The sequence below is a fragment of the Balaenoptera physalus genome (genome assembly GCF_965194825.1).
Source record: "Balaenoptera physalus genome assembly, contig: HAP1_SCAFFOLD_1615, whole genome shotgun sequence".
Lineage (NCBI taxonomy): Eukaryota > Metazoa > Chordata > Mammalia > Artiodactyla > Balaenopteridae > Balaenoptera > Balaenoptera physalus.
The window spans coordinates 112,501-120,978 of record NW_028125184.1 but is presented as its reverse complement, the minus strand read 5'-3'; the positions used below and the strand labels follow the sequence as shown (position 1 = coordinate 120,978).

Genomic DNA, 8,478 nt, shown 5'->3' with positions numbered 1-8,478 from the left:
AGCACAGGCTCCAGACGCGCAGGCTCAGTAATTGTGGCTCACGGGCCTAGTTGCTCCGCGACATGTGGGATCTTCCCAGACCAGGGCCCGAACCCGTGTCCCCTGCATCAGCAGGCAGATTTTCAACCACTGCACCACCAGGAAAGCCCAGGGTCTCTGTTTTTAATTTAAGGTCCTCTGAAACGTCAGTGATTGTTCGTGAACATACTCATGTGTACTATATTCCTCCATCCAATCGTCAGTCGTCTGGCAGAAGGAGAGCCTCATCACCGGCAAACAACATTCCGACCCTTAATGAGAAAATACTTTTCTGGTGCTTTCGCCAAAAAATGCAAAGCCCCTTATTTAAGCTAATGACATTAAAAAGAAATCCTTAGTACCTAGGAACAGAACAAAGTGAAAGACACACAATGCACAGACTTGGGGGAAGAAAGAAAGAAAGGAAGGAAGAAAGAAAGAAAGAAAGAAAGAAAGAAAGAAAGAGAGAGAGAGAGAGAGAGAGAGAGAGAGAGAGAGAGAGAAAGAAAGAAAGAAAGAAAGAAAGAAAGAAAGAAAGAAAGAAAGAAAGAAAGAAGGAAGGAAAGAGAAAATCTCTCAACCTAAAAGTTTTTGTAACAAACGGACAATCTGTGATTTGGTAGGTAAAATATATTTTTGGAACGTAAAGTTCTTTGAGACAAGAATGGAGAAGAAAACAAGAAAAAGACAATCAGAATTCAGAACCCTTAGAAACCTGAATCGGTCATGAACAGGAACTAGGAAGCCACGGTGAACGGGGTCCGTGACACCAGTGTTTCTGGACCGGCAAATGGATGATTCCATTCCATCATGTCTAGAAGCATACATTTTCACACAGCGTCACTTTTTCAAAATTTCTTTCCCCCAAAGTGATGCCAGAGGTGTGGAGTCATACATCGAAACATCTTTAGTTTTACAGTTAGTTTTAGTTTTACAGTTCCTTCTGTAATAAGGAGACAGAAGTAGGTCCACTGAGACTTGTTGAGCCAAGAACGTTTCCATAGGTTATCTTTGGAAACGATCTAGACGTTCCACGAATTCCCCATCATTCCACTTACGCCAACTCTAAAGTTTCTAAAGTGACCCCAAAGGTCTGGGAGAAACTCTTTTTAAGTAGACATACATACCACAACACATAACCTTTCTTAAGGAGTTCCTCCACCTAGAGCTATCGAAATCACTTGTTCTGAATCCCATGACGATGAGATGACCCGTGAACATCTCCTGAGACTTTAGACGACGTCAGCCATCACCCCCCAAGTTGTTTTTCTTGCTGACGAATTCGGTTCACTCCCGTGAACTTATTGGATTTGGGGTCGACGTAGATAGAAGAAAACGTTGACCTCGAATGCTGATCACGCTAAAGACCTGCCTAGTTTCATAAAACCCATCCCTTGACCTTGGCTATATCTCGGCTGAAGGGTTCATCCTAGATCACGTGAACTTGCAAAAACCTTCGGGCGGGTCCCTTTCTAGTGGACTGAATTCGGGAGTGCTTCCTTCTAAGCCAGTTCAAGAGAGCTCTTTCACAAGTTAACTGTGGCACTCGAATCCGTACGTAGACACAGGCCAGCTCTAGGAGGGAGCTACAGACATACCCGTTACCGGGCCCTTTCCAGATTCTTGCACAGCAGTACCATAGAAATGAAGATCGCTTCCACAAGACTCTAAGGCTAACAAGGCAAAACGTTTTAATTAAAAGACATAGCTTGTACACAAGGGAGAAGGCGGTGTGGGGGGTGGGGGGTGGGGATGTGGGGGCGGGGGGGCGAGAGACAGCTCCCCGAGTCGCTTTGATCACGGAAGGGAGAGTCTGTCTCGGGATCACTGATCATTTCCGGAAATCCTCCAAATTCTTGGATCAGCAGCAGCTGGTTCCACGGTGGCTACCTATGGGGAATAGCAAGCGCTTCCACGAGGCGAAAGAAGCGCACGAGGATTTTCTGCAAGAAAGCACAGGAACAGATAAGGGTTAAATGTATAGTTGAGCTTCCTGTCTCGTGACAACTAGGTACAGTCGTGGGTGTCAACAGAGGTAACGTTAGTCTTTTACTCCCGCGAGCCCCTTTTTTGTGTGTGGGGGGGGCGTGCGTGTGCGTGTGCGTGTGCGTGTGTGTGTGTGTGTGTGTGTGTGTGTGTGTTTGTGGAGGGTCCGGGTTATTGCTCAACACCCCTCATGTCATATCCCCTTGCGATGAGGTCACCCTGAGTCAGGAGTGTGCGTATCTCCGTGATGCATCTGAAAGGCACGTGCCAAGTCAACCCAAGGGAAGAGTCAACTGCACCTCAAACAGTGTCTGAGCTTGCGATAGACACACCTGTCTTTCTCCAGTTTTGTCATCTCGACCGTCACCTTTGGACATTGTGGGGATGGCGCAGGCCGAGCCAGAATATCCACCATGTCTTTAAATATCAGTGAGTCTCAAGGGTGTGTGCGACCTTCACCCAGGAAGAGTGCGCCCTGATGAGCAAATTCCAGGGGACGCTGTCTAGAGCTGTGCTGCTGGAGGACCTCAGTTATCTGGTGTCCATGGGTGAGTCTGTCCACAGCCATTTATCTGATAAAAGATTACCCAGAGAGGAGCTTTGCGTATTCTGCCCCCCACCACGCCGATGCCTATACACTTACAGAGCATCCACATCTGCCTGAAGGGGATGTGCTTCTTGTGCTTCTCTCTTCTTCTTTCTTTCTTTCTTTCTTTCTTTCTTTCTTTCTTTCTTTCTTTCTTTCTTTCTTTCTTTCTTCTTCTCTCTCTCTCTCTCTCTCTCTCTCTCTCTCTCTCTCTCTCTCTTTCTTTCTTTCTTTCTTTTTATTTTTATTTTTTTCAGGATCCCACCAGGATGGACAATTTCTGGCCACAATCACACGTCTTCCTTTCTGCTCCATATCTAACAAACACTCAGAACAGTGCAGGACACTCACCTCATGGCACGCCTGCATCCAGTGGATGGATCAACGTGATAGGTAATTCCTAACCAGCTCCTCTGCTCTTGAAACCGTGGCAGAGTTTGGCACAACAGTCGTCATCATAGCAGACATTTTCCCTTTAAAAGAGAGTTCATGGAGATGGGGGGTGGGGTTGGGGGGTGGGGTGGGGGTTGGTTGGCCTTCCGAGGGAGCTGATGTTATTGAATATGTTTCTTTGAAAATAATGTTCGATCCACTATGGAACAACGGATTCACCCTCGTTCGAAAAACAAAGGATTTCACAGTCTGTTTCTGGTCTGGGGCCTGAGCATCAGCAGACAGTTCCTGAATACCTGAGCCCAAAGTCAGCGTCCCTCCTGCTCTGGGGAAGGGCTGGGAGTACTTCCCCGTGCTCAGGACGCCCTTCCCCGTGCTGCTCTTTAACGTCCGTTCGCCTCGCTCTTCCTCCTGACGTGAACCTGAAGACCACACGCAGGTTCCAACGCAGGGCTCCAAATCCAGGTCCATGTTTCCCACGAAACAAGTTATCGGCTGCACCAATCAGATGTGCTTTCACAGCTGGAGCAGGAGGAGAGATGAGGAGGATGCAAGAGGATTTCCCAGAGTCCTCAATCCAGGTGGGCTCCAGGCTCATTCGAGTCAGTGTGGAGAGAAGCCTGGCCACTAGGGGAGAAGGGCAGGTAATGCCCACCGCAGACTCCCCTGAGAAAGTAGTTTTCCTGACACATCTTGTAAGACATTACCCAGTGCACTCGTCCTTATAAACACCAGAGAAGTCACACACAGCAGAAACCCTGTGTCTGAGATCAGTGAGGTAGAGCCTTCAGCCAGAAATTACCCTCTTTAAGCCGAGGAAAATCATGTGGGGAGAAACCCTAAGCCTGGAACCACGGTGGGAGAACCTTCAGTTGGCGCTCCAGCCTCAGCACACACAGACAGCTCAGAGTGGGATGCATCCCTGACGTGGTAGGGAAGGCAGCACAAGCTTTACTAGGAGGACAGCAGGCCGTCGTCTTGGGCCAGACCACATAATCACCGCTGTAGAAGAAATCCGATGCAATGCATGGGAGAATCCCATTCGCCATGGAGCCAGCACTTGTAGGACATGAGAGGATTCACACTGAATAAAATAGTCTCAGCATGGTGAAGGAAGGACATTCTTCAGTGGTCCCTTATCCCTTGGTGTCCTCACACCAAGGAGGTGCCAATTCTAACGTCACAATGGCAAATTCCTCACCTAGTTCACATCAAGAAATGAATGCTGGGAATATACTGACTCTATAAAGAATGTGTGAGCCCCACGATTGAGACAAGGTTCAGACGTTTGGAGATTGTCTATTACTACAAATCTACAGCATAAATAGGTAGATGGCGAAGTATTTTGAGAATGCAAAGTTTGGTACCAAGAAAGAAAGCAACCCCACTTCAGTGGATCAGTACTTGGACATATGTAAGCACTCACTACCGAATGGGTGTGTGTCTTTCAAAACCAGGAAATGTTGCCCTGAGTCAGAATGGGTCAATTTTCCTTTCATACGCTCGCTGTGGATCAGTGAGGGACTTTCTATTTTTATGAAGTTGTAAACATAATTACAAACCCTAGGGTCAATCAGGAACTAAGTTTCAATGGTCAGTAAAAAAGTAGAACACAAGTGATGGGGGTTACCTGTTACATTACTGTTCAAATAGGTATGCACGCACATGTCAAGGATGAGTGGCCACAAGAATAAACACAACAAAGTTGAAACCTGTGCCTGTGCGTGTGTGCGTGTGTGTGTGTGACTCATAGGTGGATGTTTTCCATAGCCGTGCACTATGGCACTGCAGGATCTGTGGTTGCTGAGTCCCCGGAGGTGGAAGCGCAGATACAGGGCCCTGACTGTGAAGTTATCCATGGATTTTCACAGTGCGTGGGCTCGGCACCCGTAACCCTCCATGTTGGTTGTTCAACGGTCAACTCTAGTTTATAGATCAGAGAGGATAACATCATGTGTTCACTATTAATAACTTTTCCAAATAATCTTTATCTTTTTAAAAGGAAGACATCATTTAATCCATTTCACAAGCTGATATTGGGAACCTACTGCCCCAGCACGTGAATTATCCCTACAGAACACAAGATCCCCGAGAAGGAAGAGCCCTGAGCACTGAGACGCCATGAAGGTAGGCTTTTAGATGATATTCTCTGCTTCTCCAGCTTGAGGTAAAACATGGGATGACTGGGTCTACCTATCCCATTCCGGTTTGTCAAATGGGAGCCCCCATGGCACGTATCACCAGAAGTCGGTCCGTGATAACTCCATCTACAGGAATTCTTGGCAGTTTTATGTTCAGGATCATTTCTTTTCCTGCCATCGATTGAAAACTCCTTGGGCCCTGTTAGCAGTTACAGATTCAATGAGTCCAGTACTTCATAGGTTTTGTCACGTATTTAGAAGGGGAATCACCATCAAGTTGCTGAAATGAGGACTAAGTGTCTTTCAGACATGGAGATGGAAATAAATGGTGCTCTGCGGGGTGTGCGATGACAGGCACCCAGGATTCCTTCACCCAGCCCCCCCTTTGCTCCCTCACCGCTTCCTGGAAAATTGGCGCACACACACACACACACACACACACACACACACACACACACACACACACACACACGGCTCTGGGGGCGCTATTTGCTGTCCATGATTTCACGTGCCTTTTGGGCACGGCTGGTAGAGATGGACATGAAGCAGCAGGACAGCAAGCTGGCATCTCGGTCGGCCTAGAGAAGTTTCCCAAGTGAAATATCAGAACCAGGGCAGGGGGGCGCAGAGATAGGGGGGGAGGGGAGGCCCACGTGACCTGGGAGAGAAGTCGGGGAGGACCGCTGACCGTCCTCGGTTCAGGTTCCCCTTCCCCCCCCCCCTCCGTTGAGAACCTGCCTTCGCTTCCTGCCCTCAGGTGTGTGAGAGGAGCATGTTTCTTTCCAACAAATACCAACACATCAATTCAGTCTGTTTGTGTGTTTGTTCTTGCTTGTTCGTTTTCTGGACGAGGCCAAAGAACCCTTCCAGTGGAGGTGTGTGTACAAAGGAGGATCTGACAGGATGGGAGGGTGCGGGTCAGTCCGTGTGCCAAGAAATCCAGAGAATCTGTCGTAGCTGAGACTCGGGCCTTTTGCAGAAATAGGCCAAGAGAGTTCAGATTTGATCATTCACTGCCAAATAATCATTACAGCAGTTTCCTGGAAGGGATTGTGTTGCAGGAGCCAGCGTGGCCCTCAGCCCTCAGGCCTCAGCCCGGCGGGCGGGCAGGCAGGCAGGCAGGCAGCGGCTATTGTCTGTTGTTCCCGCCCCCACCCCCACCCCCACCCCCGTTCCTTCTCCAGCGCTCCTTCCTAAGTCCCCTGGACTGACCTTTGCCAGGAGCGGGGGAGGGGAGGTCCGGACGATTCATTCGGCAGGGCCTCGTTCAATCGCTCCATTCAAATGCAGAAAGCTCTCCGGTCAAGTCGGAGCGTTTGACTTTGCCTCGAGCTTCTCTTTAATGAATGGCTTTTTCTTTTTTCTTTCCCCAATTTCCCCCACCCTTAGGCTGCCCCCTCCAAACTGCAGGGAGGGAAGGAGGGAGAGAGGAAGGGATGGGAGGAGGATATGTGAGAAACAGGTCTTTTTTCCAGGCAAAAGGAGTCCCCTCCTTTTCCTAACCCAGGAAACCCCACTACACCATTTGAGAATCATGGACACGCGTGAAAGCAGACGTCTTCACTTGAGATCTTCCTCCGCAGGAGGACAGAAAGGAGGGCCAGTGTGTCCCTCTTGTGCTGGCCGGTTCTTAGGTCACTTGAATTCAAAATAATCAATAGAGCATGGAGGCACATTTTGGGGCGGCCTACTCTGGAGCCCAACAGTTCCCTCCTCTGAAAGTTCCTTGGAACATATTAAAGCTGAGCTGGTGACGTGTGTGTGTGTGTGTGTGTGTGTGTGTGTGTGTGTGTGTGTGTGTGTGTGTGTCTGAGTCAAGGAGATTTCTAGATGTCAGGGTCGAAGCAACTTTAGAAGTTTGAAATAACTCTGGTGATGTCGTCGGGTGTTTGGTTCAAATTTCGGAGTGGCTCTCACAGAAACAGGAACGAGGACTTTTTCCATAGGAGCCGTTGTGGCCGTTTCTCTAAGGTTTTCGTCAAGTTCTCTAGCTTCCGTTTGCAGGGCTTCAGGCAAAGGGCCGTTTTAGTTCTCAGTGATGCCAAGTCAAAAGGGTGGGAGAAAATGGCAAACGTTCATGGAGAGAGTCGTAGCCAGATATTGGAGGGAACTCAAAAAACCTCGGGATGCAGTCCAGTTTTCAGGTTAAGAACAACACCCTAAGGGAAGTGAGCAGCACCAGAATTTCATATCCACAAGTGTGTATCCCCGTTTATGGAAACATAATTTTGGCCTCCAAGTAACATATGCAAATAACTCTATTGCCAGGGAAATAAGAAGCCTCACTGAGAGTTTCTGAATTAAGGAAAGTAGGGAGAAAAAGATCAGTGATTCTATCCTGCTGACAGAGGTATAAGTTACCAAATGGACGTCCCCCTTTAAAAATAAAAGAAGAAAATTGGGTTTTGTTTGTTTGTTTTTGTTTTTCTTTGTATCTGGAAGACAACAGATTTAACAATCAGTCCTAATCTCTCCCTCTCTCCCTCTCTCTCTCTCTCTCTCTCTCTCTCTCTGTTTCTCTCTCTCTCTCTCTTTATATATATATCAAAATACTTTATATAGATATTCTTTTTCAGATTCTTTTCTCTCATACGTCATTACAAAGTAGTGAGTAGAGTTTCCTGTGCTATATGGTAGGAGGTGTTTGCTGATTACCTATTTTATGTACAGTAATATGTATATGTTCATCTCAACCTCCTAAGTTATCTATCCCCCGCTTCCCCAAGCAGTCCTATTTTACACAAGTAGTCATACACATTGTCACCCTATTCATCAGTTCATTCAACCCCATGTAAGTCATTCTTTTTCTTCTTGGAGTCCAGTTTTTCCATCGGTTCTGCCGACCTTGCCTGATGATTGAGGGTGACTGGACGAGTGACGGTTCCAAAAAGTTTACAAGAGCTTTTGTGAAGGATTGTAGGATTTGCCCAGAGAAGCGGGTGCCTTGATCTGATCACACGGGAGGCTGTGGAAGGTAGACCCCAAGTGGCAAACACATTTTGTTTTTTTAACAGTCTCTGTGCCACGGTGAGGACATCAGGCTTGCAGCGAGGGAAGACTTCAACCCACACGGAAAACATACAAGGATGTTTGGATGACCCCTACTAAGTGGCAGTGGAATGAAGTCCAGTGGCTGGGGTTCAGAGGGTCCAGAGAGAGGAGGTTTTCTTTCCATAGAGAAAAATGATTTTTTCCCCCCCAGGGTTACAAGCATGACAGGTCAGACGTTGCCGGTAGACTGTAGAAGTCTTCCTGCCAATGTCTATTTACAATTGGAGTCATCTTGGAGGCACCATGGGCGGGTGAAGGAATGCAAGGTGTGGGGGAGGGGGGAGGTTGGCCAGGGAGCAACCG

General features: G+C 47.9%; 1 long non-coding RNA gene across 1 annotated transcript in view; it reads right to left on the bottom strand.

The window, feature by feature from the left end:
• Positions 1 to 4,659: 4,659 nt before the first annotated feature.
• Positions 4,660 to 8,478, bottom strand: part of LOC309653996 — a 33,469-nt gene continuing 29,650 nt past the window's right edge. Inside the window, exon 2 of the long non-coding RNA XR_014259709.1 lies at positions 4,660 to 8,478. This exon is cut by the window's right edge and continues 761 nt beyond it. This is a non-coding gene — a long non-coding RNA (uncharacterized lncRNA).